This window comes from Hordeum vulgare, chromosome 2H (assembly GCF_904849725.1).
Source record: "Hordeum vulgare subsp. vulgare chromosome 2H, MorexV3_pseudomolecules_assembly, whole genome shotgun sequence".
Lineage (NCBI taxonomy): Eukaryota > Viridiplantae > Streptophyta > Magnoliopsida > Poales > Poaceae > Hordeum > Hordeum vulgare.
The window spans coordinates 499,407,378-499,422,660 of record NC_058519.1 but is presented as its reverse complement, the minus strand read 5'-3'; positions in this window follow the sequence as shown (position 1 = coordinate 499,422,660).

Here is a 15,283-nt window from a genome sequence, read left to right as displayed (position 1 = left end):
CCTAATATGTATGCAGCTTCTCCAAGGTCCTTCATTGAAAAACTCTTGTTCAAGTAGGCCTTTATGCTCTCCAACATCTCTATATCATTCCCCATCAATAATATGTCATCCACATATAGTACGAGGAAAGCTACAGAGCTCCCACTCACTTTCTTGTACAGACAGGCTTCTCCGTAAACCTGTATGAACCCAAACGCTTTAATCACCTCATTAGAGCGAATGTTCCAACTCCAAGATGCTTGCACCAGCCCATAGATGGAGCGCTGGAGCTTGCATACTTTGTTAGCACCTTTAGGATCGACAAAACCTTCTGGTTGCATCATATACAACTCTTCCTTAAGATTCCCGTTAAGGAATGCTGTTTTGACGTCCATTTGCCAAATTTCATAATCATAAAAGGCGGCAATTGCTAACATGATTCGGACTGATTTCAGCTTCGCTACGGGAGAGAAAGTCTCTTCGTAGTCAACTCCTTGAATTTGTCGAAAACCCTTTGCGACAAGTCGAGCTTTGTAAACGGTTACATTACCGTTTGCATCAGTCTTCTCCTTGAAGATCCATTTATTTTCTATGGCTCGCCGGTCATCGGGCAAGTCCATCAAAGTCCATACTTTGTTCTCATACATGGATCCTATCTCGGATTTCATGGCCTCAAGCCATTTGTTGGAATCCGGGCCCGCCATCGCTTCTTCATAGTTCGAAGGTTCACCGTTGTCTAACAACATGATTTCCATCACAGGGTTGCCGTACCACTCTGGCGCGGAGCGTACCCTTGTGGACCTTCGTGGTTCAGTAGTAACTTGATCCGAAGCTTCATGATCATCATCATTAACTTCCTCTTCAGTCGGTGTAGGCACCACAGGAACAACTTCTTGCGCTGCGCTACTTTCCTGTTCGAGAGGGGGTGTAATTACCTCATCAAGTTCTACCTTCCTCCCACTTACTTCTTTCGAGAGAAACTCTTTCTCTAGAAAGGATCCGTTCTTGGCAACAAAGGTTTTACCTTCGGATCTAAGATAGAAGGTATACCCAATAGTTTCCTTAGGGTATCCTATGAATACGCATTTCTCCGCTTTGGGTTCGAGCTTTTCTGGTTGAAGTTTCTTCACATAAGCATCGCAGCCCCAAACTTTAAGAAACGACAACTTAGGTTTCTTGCCAAACCACAGTTCATACGGTGTCGTCTCAATGGATTTAGACGGTGCCCTATTTAAAGTGAATGCTGCAGTTTCTAATGCATATCCCCAAAATGATAGCGGTAAGTCGGTGAGAGACATCATAGATCGTACCATATCTAATAAAGTGCGATTACGACGTTCAGACACTCCGTTGCACTGCGGTGTGCCAGGCGGCGTTAGTTGTGAAACGATTCCACACTTTCTTAGGTGTGTGCCAAACTCGTGACTCAAATATTCTCCTCCACGATCAGATCGTAGACATTTTATTTTTCTGTCACGTTGATTCTCAACCTCATTCTGAAATTCCTTGAACTTTTCAAACGTCTCAGATTTGTGCTTCATCAAGTAGATATACCCATACCTACTCAAATCATCGGTGAGAGTGAGAACATAACGATAACCACCGCGAGCTTCAACGTTCATTGGACCACACACATCAGTATGTATTATTTCCAATAAGTCGGTGGCTCTCTCCATTATTCCTGAGAATGGAGTCTTAGTCATCTTGCCCATGAGGCACGGTTCGCATGTGTCAAATGATTCAAAGTCAAGAGACTCTAGCAGTCCATCAGTATGGAGCTTCTTCATGCGCTTAACGCCGATATGACCAAGGCGGCAGTGCCACAAGTATGTGGGACTATCGTTATCAACTTTGCATCTTTTGGTACTCACACTATGAATATGTGTAACATCACGATCGAGATTCATCAAGAATAAACCATTCACCAGCGGAGCATGACCATAAAACATATCACTCATATAAATAGAACAACCATTATTCTCTGACTTAAATGAGTAGCCGTCTCGCATTAAGCAAGACCCTGATACAATGTTCATGCTTAAACCTGGTACTAAATAACAATTATTAAGGTTTAAAACTAATCCCGACGGTAGATGTAGAGGTAGCGTGCCGACGGCGATCACATCGACCTTTGAACCATTCCCGACGCGCATCGTCACCTCGTCCTTGGCCAGTCTCCGCTTATTCCGCAGTTCTTGCTTTGAGTTGCAAATGTGAGCAACAGCACCGGTATCAAATACCCAGGAGCTACTACGAGCGCTGGTAAGGTACACATCAATAACATGTATATCACATATACCTTTAACGTTGCCGGCCTTCTTGTCCGCTAAGTATTTGGGGCAGTTGCGCTTCCAGTGACCTTTTCCCTTGCAGTAGAAGCACTCAGTCTCAGGCTTGGGTCCGTTCTTTTTCTTCTTCCCGGCATCTGGTTTACCGGGTGCGGCAACAGCTTTGCCGTCTTTCTTGAAGTTCTTCTTACCCCTGCCTTTCTTGAAACTAGTGGTCTTGTTGACCATCAACACTTGATGCTCCTTCTTGATTTCTACTTCTGCAGACTTGAGCATCGAGTACAACTCGGGAATGGTTTTCTCCATCCCTTGCATGTTGTAGTTAAGCACAAAGCCTTTGTAGCTTGGTGGGAGAGACTGGAGGATTCTGTCAATGATAGCATCATCCGGAAGTTCGACTCCAAGTGAAGTCAGACGACCGTATAACCCAGACATTTTGAGTATGTGCTCACTGACAGAACTGTTCTCCTCCATCTTACAGCTGAAGAACTTGTCGGAGACTTCATATCTCTCGACACGGGCATGAGCTTGAAAAACTAGCTTCAGCTCTTGGAACATCTCATATGCCCCGTGTTGCTCAAAACGTCTTTGGAGCCCCGTTTCTAGACTGTATAACATGCCACACCTGACCAGAGAGTAGTCATCACTTCGCGCTTGCCAGACGTTTAGAACGTCCTGCGCTGCTGCGGGAGCGGGAGGGTCACCTAGCGGCGCATTAAGGACATAAGCCTTTTTAGCTGCTTCAAGGATGAGCTTCAGGTTGCGAACCCAGTCCGCATAGTTGCTACCATCATCTTTCAGCTTGTTTTTCTCTAGGAATGCGTTGAAGTTGAGGTTGACGTTGGACATCTACAATATTTATAAAGACAACTTTTAGACTAAGTTCATGACAATTAAGTTCATTTAATCAAATTAAGTATGAACTCCCACTTAAATCGACATCCCTCTAGTCATCTAAGTGTTACATGATCCATGTTGACTAACCCGTGTCCGATCATCACGTGAGACGGACTAGTCACCATGGTGAGCAACTCATGCTGATCGTATTCAACCATACGACTCATGTTCGACCTTTCGGTCTCTTGTATTCGAGGTCATGTCTGTACATGCTAAGCTCGTCGAGTCAACCTAGGTGTTTTGCGTGTGTAAATCTAGCTTACACCCGTTGTATGCGAACGTTAGAATCTATCACACCCGATCATCACGTGGTGCTTCGAGACAACGAACCTTCGCAACGGTGCACACTTAGGGGAATACGTTCTCGAAATTTTAGGAGGGATCATCTTATTATGCTACCGTCGTTTTAAGCAATAAGATGTAAAACATGATAAACATCACAATGCAATCATATAGTGACATGATATGGCCATTATCATCTTTGCTCATTCGATCTCCATCTTCAGGCATCGCATGATCATCATCGTCACCGGCGTGACACCATGATCTCCATCATCATGATCTCCATCATCGTGTCTCCGTGAAGTCGTCACGCCAACTACTACTATCACTACTACTATGGCTAACCGTTAGCAATGAAGTAAAAGTAGCAAGCACATGGCGTTGCATCTCATACAATTAATTAAGACAACTCCTATGGCTCCTGCCGGTTGTCATACTCATCGACATGCAAGTCGTGAAACCTATTACAATAACATGATCATCTCATACATCATACATGCAACATCACAACTTTGGCCATATCACATCACATGTCAAACCCTGCAAAAACAAGTTAGACGTCCTCTAATTGTTGTTGCAAGTTTTACGTGGCTGATTTGGGTTTCTAGCAAGAACGCCTTCTTACCTACGTGACAGACACAACGATGATATGCCAAAGCTATTTACCCTTCATAAGGACCCTTTTCATCAAATCCAATCCGACTAGAGTAGGAGAGACAGACACCCGCTAGCCACCTTTATGCATGATGTGCATGTTTGTCGGTGGAACCAGTCTCACGTAAGCGTACGTGTAAGGTCGGTCCGGGCCGCTTCATCCCACAATACCGCCGGAAAATAATAAGACTAGTAACGGCAAGCAAATTGACAAACCATCGCCCACAACTTTTGTGTTCTACTCGTGCATAGAATCTACGCATAGAAAACCTGGCTCTGATACCACTATTGGTAAACGTAGCATAAATTCAAAAAATTTCCTACGCATGTTCAGATCTTCCTATGGAGAGACCAGCAACGAGAGAGGGGTAAGAGCATCTTCATACCTTTGAAGATCGCTAAGCGGAAGCGTTTGCTAGAACGCGGTTGATCGAGTCGTACTCGCGGTGATTCCGATCTAGTGCCGAACAACGGCACCTCCGCGTTCAACACACGTGCAGCCCGGTGACGTCTCCCGCACCTTGATCCAGCAAGGAGGAGGGAGAGGTTGGGGAAGAAGTCCAGCAACACGACGGCGTGGTGTCGGTGGAGAGACGAGGTCTCCCGGCAGGGCTTCGCCAAGCGCCGGCAGAGAGGAGGAGGGAGAAGTGCAGGGCTGCGCCGAGGGAGAGGGAAAACTGTGTCCTCCAAAGGCCAAAAGTGCCCACTATATATAGGGGAAGGGGAGAGGGGGTGCCACCCCTAGGGTTCCCACCCTAGGGGGTGCGGCAGCCCTCCCAGATGGGGTTTGTGGCGGCCAGATGGGGAGGAGGGGGTGGCGCACCCCTCTGGTGGGCCTAAGGCCCACCTAAGTTAGGGTTCCCCCCCTCTTTTTCTTTCCCCTGCGCCACGGGCTGAGTGGGGAGGCGCACCAGCCCAACTAGGGGCTGGTTCCCACCCCCACTTAGCCCATCTTACCTCTTGGGGTCGCAGCCCTCCTTCGATGGTCCCCCGGGACCACCTCCGGTGGTCCCGGTGGTCCCGGTACGTTACCGGTGATGCCCGAAACACTTCCGGTGTCCGAAACCATCCGTCCTGTATATCAATCTTTACCTCCGGACCATTCCGGAGCTCCTCGTGACGTCCTGGATCTCATCTGGGACTCCGAACAACTTTCGGTAATCTCGTATAACAATTCCCTATAACCCTAGCGTCATCGAACCTTAAGTGTGTAGACCCTACGGGTTCGGGAGACAGGCAGACATGACCGAGACACCTCTCTGGCCAATAACCATCAGCGGGGTCTGGATACCCATGGTGGCTCCCACTAGCTCCACGATGATCTCATCGGATGAACCACGATGTCAAGGATTCAATCAATCCCGTATACGATTCCCTTTGTCTGTCGGTATAGAACTTGCCCGAGATTCGATCGTCGGTATACCTATACCTTGTTCAATCTCGTTACCGGTAAGTCTCTTTACTCGTTCCGTAGCACGTCATCGTGTGACTAACTCCTTAGTCACATTGAGCTCATGATGATGTTCTACCGAGTGGGCCCAGAGATACCTCTCCGTCACACGGAATGACAAATCCCGATCTCGATTCGTGCCAACCCAACAGACACTTTCGGAGGTACCCGTAGTGAACCTTTATAGTCACCCAGTTACGTTGTGACGTTTGATACACCCAAAGCACTCCTACGGTATCCGGGAGTTGCACAATCTCACGGTCGAAGGAAAAGATACTTGACATTAGAAAATCATTAGCATACGAACAATACGATCTAGTGCTAGGCTTAGGATTGGGTCTTGTCCACCACATCATTCTCCCAATGATGTGATCCCGTTATCAATGACAGCCAATGTCCATGATCAGGAAACCATGATCATCTATTGTCTAACGAGCTAGCTAACTAGAGGCTTGCTAGGGACACATTGTGATCTATTCATTCACACATGTATTACTGTTTCCTGTTAATACAATTATAGCATGAACGATAGACGATTATCATGAACAAGGAAATATGATAATAACCACTTTATTATTGCCTCTAGGGCATATTTCCAACAAGTACCTCTGGAGCTCGGGCAGAGAGTGGGGGTAACGGTCTGATTCCTTCCCCCACTATATAAAGGGGGTCTTCTTCCCCCTTGGCTTTATCTATCTGTTGAGCTCTTTTTCTACCTCCATTGTTGACATTCTTAGAGCTTGCTTACTCTCAATCCCTCCAATGATTCTTGCTTGTTCTTGAGGGAGAAGAGAGAGGAGATCTAGATCCACATCTCCACCAATCACTTTCTCCTCTATGTGAGGGGAACCCCTTGGATCTTGATCTTGGAGTTCTTTGTGAGCTCCTTGTTCTTCCTCTCATATTTCTCCATAGCTTTTGTTGTTGTGGAGGGATTTGAGTGTGAGGGACTTGACCACTTCATGTGTTCTTTCATTGCATTAGTTGCATCGGTTTGAGTTCTCCACGGTGATACGTGGAAGTGAGAAGTTGAGAAGCTTACTACCTTTGGTACTTAGTACCCTAGATATTGTTCTTCGTGGATGCTTTGGCATATTAGAAGCTTGGTGGTGTCTCGAAGCTCAATCATTGTGGTGTGAAGTTCCGGGCAAGCGTCGGGGCCTCCAATTAGGTTGTGGAGATAGCCCCGAGCAATTTGTACGGGTACCGGTAACCGCCCCCAAGGGTTGCCACGTGTACGGGTTCGGTGACCGTCCCCAAGTTTAGCCATTTGTACGGGTTCGGTGACCGCCCTCAAGGGTCCCTTAGTGGAATCACGGCATCTTGCATTGTGCGAGGGCGTGAGGAGATTACGGTGGCCTTAGTGGCATCTTGGGGAGCATTGTGCCTCCACACCGCTCTAACGGAGATTAGCATCCGCAAGGGTGTGAACTTCGGGATACATCTTCGTCTCCCCGTGCCTCGGTTATCTCTTACCCGAACCCTTTACTTATGCACTTTACTTTGTGATAGACATATTGTTTATTGTAATATATCTTGCTATCACTTAGTTGTTTATCTTGCTAAGCATAAGTTGTTGGTGCACATAGGTGAGCCTAGTTGTTTGTAGGTTTTGTGCTTGACATATTAAACGTTAGTTTTATTCCGCATTTGTTCAAGCCTAAACCTTAATTAGTTTAAAGCGCCTATTCACCCCCCCCCCCTCTAGGCGACATCCACGTCCTTGCAGTATTGCAATCAGGTTTCTATTGGCCCACTCTCTTCAAGGATGCCCGTAAGTTTGCCTTTTCTTGTGACGATTGTCAAAGAATAGGTAATATCTAAACGTCAGGAAATGCCTATGAATTATTCACTTGTCATTGAACCATTTGATGTTTGGGGCTTTGATTATATGGGACCTTCTCCAAAATCCAACGCGTATACTCATATCCTAGTTGTTGTTGATTACGTTACTAAGTGGGTAGAAGCTATCCCAACCAGTAGTGCTGATCACAACACTTCTATCAGGATGCTTAAAGAAGTTATTTTCCCAAGATTTGGAGTCCGAGATATCTAATGACCGATGGTGGTTCACATTTCATTCATGCTGCTTTTCGTAAAACGCTTGCCAAGTATGATGTCAACCATAGAATTGCATATCCCTATCACCCTCAGTCCAGTGGTCAAGTAGAGCTAAGTAATAGAGAGATTAAACTAATTCTGCAAAAGACTGTCAATAGGTCTAGAAAGAATTGGTCTAAGAAGCTCTATGATGCACTGTGGGCTTATAGAATTGCCTATAAGAATACCATAGGCATGTCTTCGTACAAAATAGTTTACGGCAAAGCATGTCATTTACCTCTTGAGCTAGAGCATAAGGCTAATTGGCCAATCAAAGAGCTCAACTTTGATTTCGAACTTGCTGGTGAGAAGAGGTTATTTGACATTAGCTCACTTGATGAATGGAGAACTCAGGCATATGAAAATGCCAAGTTGTTCAAAGAAAAGGTTAAGAGGTGGCATGATAAAAGGATACAAAAACGTGAGTTCAATGTAGGTGATTATGTCTTGCTATATAATTTCAGATCTGAAATCTTGGCACTCGGGCCCTAGTGACAAGCATTAAGCATCGCAAAGTAGTAGCAACATCAATCTCAGAATATAGTGGATACTAGGGATCAATCCCCATCAAAACTAACTCAATTACATGATAGATCTCAGCCTACTCATCACCGCCCAGCGAACCTACGAATAGATTACTCACGAACGACGAAGACCTTCATGGAATTGGAGAGGGAAGAAGGGTGATGATGACGATCGTGACGATTTCCCCTCTCTGGAGCCCAAGACGGACTCCAGATCTGCCCTCCAGATGAAGAACAGGTGGCGGCGGCGCCTCCGTATCGAAAACGCGACGAAAACTTCTCTTTTTATTTTTCTGGGACGAAAGGGACCTTATAGAGCTGGAATTGGGGCGGCAGAGCCGTGTGGGCCCCACAAGCCTGCCCACCGCCACGAGGGGGTGGTGGCGGAGCCAAGGCTTGTGGCCCACTGGCCCACCCCCTGAGGTGGAACTTGGCGCAGATATTTTTCTTATTTTCCAAAACTGCTCCCCGTAAATTTTCAGGACGTTTGGAGAACTTTAATTTATGCACAAAAATAAAACCAAGGCAATTCTGCTGAAAACAGCGTCAGTCCAGGTTAGTTCCATTCAAATCATGCAAATTAGAGTCCAAAACAAGGGCAAAAGAGTTTGGAAAAGTAGATACGATTGAGATGTATCAACTCCCCCAAGCTTAAAACCTTGCTTGTCCTCAAGCAACTCAGTTGACAAATTGAGAGAGAAAGAAAAACTTTGACAAACTCTGTTTGATCTTGTTGTTGCAACTATGTCTAACTCGTAACCAGAATTTCAGCAAGATCACAAGTTAACCACATAAGCAAATGACACAAAGGTATCACGGTTTGGATAGCTCTTGTCGTCCTTAATCCAACAAGCTTGGGTTTGCTCGATTCGGAGCTCGTATGCGAAAGTTATGGCTGTTTCAGTGGCGAGCGGTAGTACGGCTGGACCTAGCGGTAGTACCGCTGGCTGGCGGTAGTACCACCCCTGGTCAGCGGTAGTACCGCTCCAGGAGCTAAGTACCGCCTGCCTAGCGGTTGTTCGTGGACGGACCTTTTTGAGAAGACTTTCTTGGCGGTGGTAGTGCCTTTGCACTACCAGGGGCCCAGCGGTAGTACCGCTGGAGTGCCAGCGGTAGTACCGCTGCAGCCAGCGGTAGTACCGCTGGAGCTCGGGCAGAGAGTGGGGGTAACGGTCTGATTCCTTCCCCCACTATATAAAGGGGGTCTTCTTCCCCCTTGGCTTTATCTATCTGTTGAGCTCTTGTTCTACCTCCATTGTTGACATTCTTAGAGCTTGCTTACTCTCAATCCCTTCAATGATTCTTTCTTGTTCTTGAGGGAGAAGAGAGAGGAGATCTAGATCCACATTTCCACCAATCACTTTCTCCTCTATGTGAGGGGAACCCCTTGGATCTTGATCTTGGAGTTCTTTGTGAGCTCCTTGTTCTTCCTCTCATATTTCTCCATAGCTTTTGTTGTTGTGGAGGGATTTGAGTGTGAGGGACTTGACCACTTCATGTGTTCTTGCCATTGCATTAGTTGCATCGGTTTGAGTTCTCCACGGTGATACGTGGAAGTGTGAAGTTGAGAAGCTTACTACCTTTGGTACTTAGTACCCTAGATATTGTTCTTCGTGGATGCTTTGGCATATTAGAAGCTTGGTGGTGTCTCGGAGCTCAATCATTGTGGTGTGAAGCTCCAGGAAAGCGTCGGGGCCTCCAAGTAGGTTGTGGAGATAGCCCCGAGCAATTTGTTCGGGTACCGGTAACCGCCCCCAAGGGTTGCCACGTGTACGGGTTCGGTGACCGTCCCCAAGGTTTGCCATTTGTACGGGTTCGGTGACCGCCCTCAAGGGTCCCTTAGTGGAATCACGGCATCTTGCATTGTGCGAGGGCGTGAGGAGATTACGGTGGCCTTAGTGGCATCTTGGGGAGCATTGTGCCTCCACACCGCTCTAACGGAGATTAGCATCCGCAAGGGTGTGAACTTCGGGATACATCATCGTCTCCCCGTGCCTCGGTTATCTCTTACCCGAACCCTTTACTTATGCACTTTACTTTGTGATAGACATATTGTTTATTGTAATATATCTTGCTATCACTTAGTTGTTTATCTTGCTTAGCATAAGTTGTTGGTGCACATAGGTGAGCCTAGTTGTTTGTAGGTTTTGTGCTTGACATATTAAACGTTAGTTTTATTCGGCATTTGTTCAAGCCTAAACCTTAATTATTTTAAAGCGCCTATTCACCCCCCCCTCTAGGCGACATCCACGTCCTTGCAGTATTGCAATCAGGTTTCTATTGGCCCACTCTCTTCAAGGATGCTCGTAAGTTTGTCTTTTCTTGTAACGATTGTCAAAGAATAGGTAATATCGGTAAACATCAGGAAATGCCTATGAATTATTTACTTGTCATTGAACCATTTGATGTTTGGGGCTTTGATTATATGGGACCTTCTCCAAAATCCAACGCGTATACTCATATCCTAGTTTTTGTTGATTACGTTACTAAGTGGGTAGAAGCTATCCCAACTAGTAGTGCTGATCACAACACTTCTATCAGGATGCTTAAAGAAGTTATTTTCCCCAGATTTGGAGTCCCTAGATATCTAATGACCGATGGTGATTCACATTTCATTCATGGTGCTTTCCGTAAAACGCTTGCCAAGTATGATGTCAACCATAGAATTGCATATCCCTATCACCCTCAGTCCAGTGGTCAAGTAGAGCTAAGTAATAGAGAGATTAAACTAATTCTGCAAAAGACTGTCAATAGGTCTAGAAAGAATTGGTCTAAGAAGCTCTATGATGCACTGTGGGCTTATAGAATTGCCTATAAGAATACCATGGGCATGTCTTCGTACAAAATAGTTTACGGCAAAGCATGTCATTTACCTCTTGAGCTAGAGCATAAGGCTAATTGGCCAATCAAAGAGCTCAACTTTGATTTCGAACTTGCTGGTGAGAAGAGGTTATTTGATATTAGCTCACTTGATGAATGGAGAACTCAGGCATATGAAAATGCCAAGTTGTTCAAAGAAAAGGTTAAGAGGTGGCATGATAAAAGGATACAAAAACGTGAGTTCAATGTAGGAGATTATGTCTTGCTATATAATTTCAGATCTGAAATCTTGGCACTCGGGCCCTAGTGACAAGCATTAAGCATCGCAAAGTAGTAGCAACATCAATCTCAGAATATAGTGGATACTAGGGATCAATCCCCATCAAAACTAACTCAATTACATGATAGATCTCAGCCTACTCATCACCGCCCAGCGAACCTACGAATAGATTACTCACGAACGACGAAGACCTTCATGGAATTGGAGAGGGAAGAAGGTTGATGATGACGATGGTGACGATTTCCCCTCTCCGGAGCCCAAGACGGACTCCAGATCTGCCCTCCAGATGAAGAACAGGTGGTGGCGGCGCCTCCGTATCGAAAACGCGACGAAAACTTCTCTTTTTATTTTTTCTGGGACGAAAGGGACCTTATAGAGATGGAATTGGGGCGGCAGAGCCGTGTGGGCCCCACAAGCCTGCCCACCGCCACGAGGGGGTGGTGGCGGAGCCAGGGCTTGTGGCCCACTGGCCCACCCCCTGAGGTGGAACTTGGCGCAGATATTTTTCTTATTTTCCAAAACTGCTCCCTGTAAATTTTCAGGACGTTTGGAGAACTTTAATTTATGCACAAAAATAAAACCAAGGCAATTCTGCTGAAAACAGCGTCAGTCCAGGTTAGTTCCATTCAAATCATGCAAATTAGAGTCCAAAACAAGGGCAAAAGAGTTTGGAAAAGTAGATACGATTGAGATGTATCAACTCCCCCAAGCTTAAAACCTTGCTTGTCCTCAAGCAACTCAGTTGACAAATTGAGAGAGAAAGAAAAACTTTGACAAACTTTGTTTGATCTTGTTGTTGCAACTATGTCTAACTCGTAACCAGAATTTCAGCAAGATCACAAGTTAACCACATAAGCAAATGACACAAAGGTCTCACGGTTTGGATAGCTCTTGTCGTCCTGAATCCAACAAGCTTGGGTTTGCTCGATTCGGAGCTCGGATGCGAAAGTTATGGTTGTTTCAGTGGCGAGCGGTAGTACGGCTGGACCTAGCGATAGTACAGCTGGCTGGCGGTAGTACCACCCCTGGTCAGCGGTAGTACCGCTCCAGGAGCTAAGTACCGCCTGCCTAGAAGTTGTTCGTGGACGGACCTTTTTGCGAAGACTTTCTTGGCGGTGGTAGTGCCTTTGCACTACCAGGGGCCCAGCGGTAGTACCGCTGGAGTGCCAGCGGTAGTACCACTGCAGCCAGCGGTAGTACCGCTAGCTGGTGGTAGTACCGCTGCAGCCAGCGGTAGTACCGCTGGAGTGCCAGCGGTAGTACCGCTGGAGCTCGGGCAGAGAGTGGGGGTAACGGTCTGATTCCTTCCCCCACTATATAAATGGGGTCTTCTTCCCCCTTGGCTTTATCTATCTGTTGAGCTCTTGTTCTACCTCCATTATTGACATTCTTAGAGCTTGCTTACTCTCAATCCCTCCAATGATTCTTGCTTGTTCTTGAGGGAGAATAGAGAGGAGATCTAGATCCACATCTCCACCAATCACTTTCTCCTCTATGTGAGGGGAACCCCTTGGATCTTGATCTTGGAGTTCTTTGTGAGCTCCTTGTTCTTCCTCTCGTATTTCTCCATAGCTTTTGTTGTTGTGGAGGGATTTGAGTGTGAGGGACTTGACCACTTCATGTGTTCTTGCCATTGCATTAGTTGCATCGGTTTGAGTTCTCCACGGTGATACGTGGAAGTGAGAAGTTGAGAAGCTTACTACCTTTGGTACTTAGTACCCTAGATATTGTTCTTCGTGGATGCTTTGGCATATTAGAAGCTTGGTGGTGTCTCGGAGCTCAATCATTGTGGTGTGAAGCTTCGGGCAAGCGTCGGGGCCTCCAATTAGGTTGTGGAGATAGCCCCGAGCAATTTGTACGGGTACCGGTAACCGCCCCCAAGGGTTGCCACGTGTACGGGTTCGGTGACCCTCCCTAAGGTTTGCCATTTGTACGGGTTCGGTGACCGCCCTCAAGGGTCCCTTAGTGGAATCACGGCATCTTGCATTGTGCGAGGGCGTGAGGAGATTACGGTGGCCTTAGTGGCATCTTGGGGAGCATTGTGCCTCCACACCGCTCTAACGGAGATTAGCATCCGCAAGGGTGTGAACTTCGGGATACATCTTCGTCTCCCCGTGCCTCGGTTATCTCTAACCCGAACCCTTTACTTATGCACTTTACTTTGTGATAGACATACTGTTTATTGTAATATATCTTGCTATCACTTAGTTGTTTATCTTGCTTAGCATAAGTTGTTGGTGCACATAGGTGAGCCTTGTTGTTTGTAGGTTTTGCTCTTGACATATTAAACGTTAGTTTTATTCCGCACTTGTTCAAGCCTAAACCTTAATTATTTTAAAGCGCCTATTCACCCCCTCTCTAGGCGACATCCACGTCCTTGCAGTATTGCAATCAGGTTTCTATTGGCCCACTCTCTTCAAGGATGCCCGTAAGTTTGTCTTTTCTTGTGACGATTGTCAAAGAATAGGTAATATCGGTAAATGTCAGGAAATGCCTATCAATTATTCACTTGTCATTGAACCATTTGATGTTTGGGGCTTTGATTATATGGGACCTTCTCCAAAATCCAACGCGTATACTCATATCCTAGTTGTTGTTGATTACGTTACTAAGTGGGTAGAAGCTATCCCAACTAGTAGTGCCGATCACAACACTTCTATCAGGATGCTTAAAGAAATTATTTTCCCCAGATTTGGACTCCCTAGATATCTATTGACCGATGGTGGTTCACATTTCATTCATGGTGCTTTCCGTAAAACGCTTGCCAAGTATGATGTCAACCATAGAATTGCATATCCCTATCACTCTCAGTCCAGTGGTCAAGTAGAGCTAAGTAATAGAGAGATTAAACTAATTCTGCAAAAGACTGTCAATAGGTCTAGAAAGAATTGGTCTAAGAAGCTCTATGATGCACTGTGGGCTTATAGAATTGCCTATAAGAATACCATGGGCATGTCTTCGTACAAAATAGTTTACGGCAAAGAATGTCATTTACCTCTTGAGCTAGAGCATAAGGCTAATTGGCCAATCAAAGAGCTCAACTTTGATTTCGAACTTGCTGGTGAGAAGAGGTTATTTGATATTAGCTCACTTGGTGAATGGAGAACTCAGGCATATGAAAATGCCAAGTTGTTCAAAGAAAAGGTTAAGAGGTGGCATGATAAAAGGATACAAAAACGTGAGTTCAATGTAGGTGATTATGTCTTGCTATATAATTTCAGATCTGAAATCTTGGCACTCGGGCCCTAGTGACAAGCATTAAGCATCGCAAAGTAGTAGCAACATCAATCTCAGAATATAGTGGATACTAGGGATCAATCCCCATCAAAACTAACTCAATTACATGATAGATCTCAGCCTACTCATCACCGCCCAGCGAACCTACGAATAGATTACTCACGAACGACGAAGACCTTCATGGAATTGGAGAGGGAAGAAGGTTGATGATGACGATGGCGACGATTTCCCCTCTCCGGAGCCCAAGACGGACTTCAGATCTGCCCTCCAGATGAAGAACAGGTGGTGGCGGCGCCTCCATATCGAAAATGCGACGAAAACTTCTCTTTTTAATTTTTATGGGACGAAAGGGATCTTATAGAGGTGGAATTGGGGGCGGCAGAGCCGTGTGGGGCCCACAAGCCTGCCCGCCGCCACCAGGGGAGTGGTTGCGGAGCCAGGGCTTGTGGCCCACTGGCCCACCCCCTGAGGTGGAACTTGGCGCAGGTATTTTTCTTATTTTCCAAAACTGCTCCCCGTAAATTTTCAGGACGTTTGGAGAACTTTAATTTATGCACAAAAATAACAGCAAGGCAATTATGCTGAAAACAGCGTCAATCCAAGTTAGTTCCATTCAAATCGTGCAAATTAGAGTCCAAAACAAGGGCAAAAGAGTTTGGAAAAGTAGATATGATGGAGACGTATCACGCACCCGGAGGCCACAAGCCTGCGAGGCGCGGGCCACCCCCTGGCCGCGCCTGGGGGCTTGTGACCACCTCCTGTGCCTCCCGGA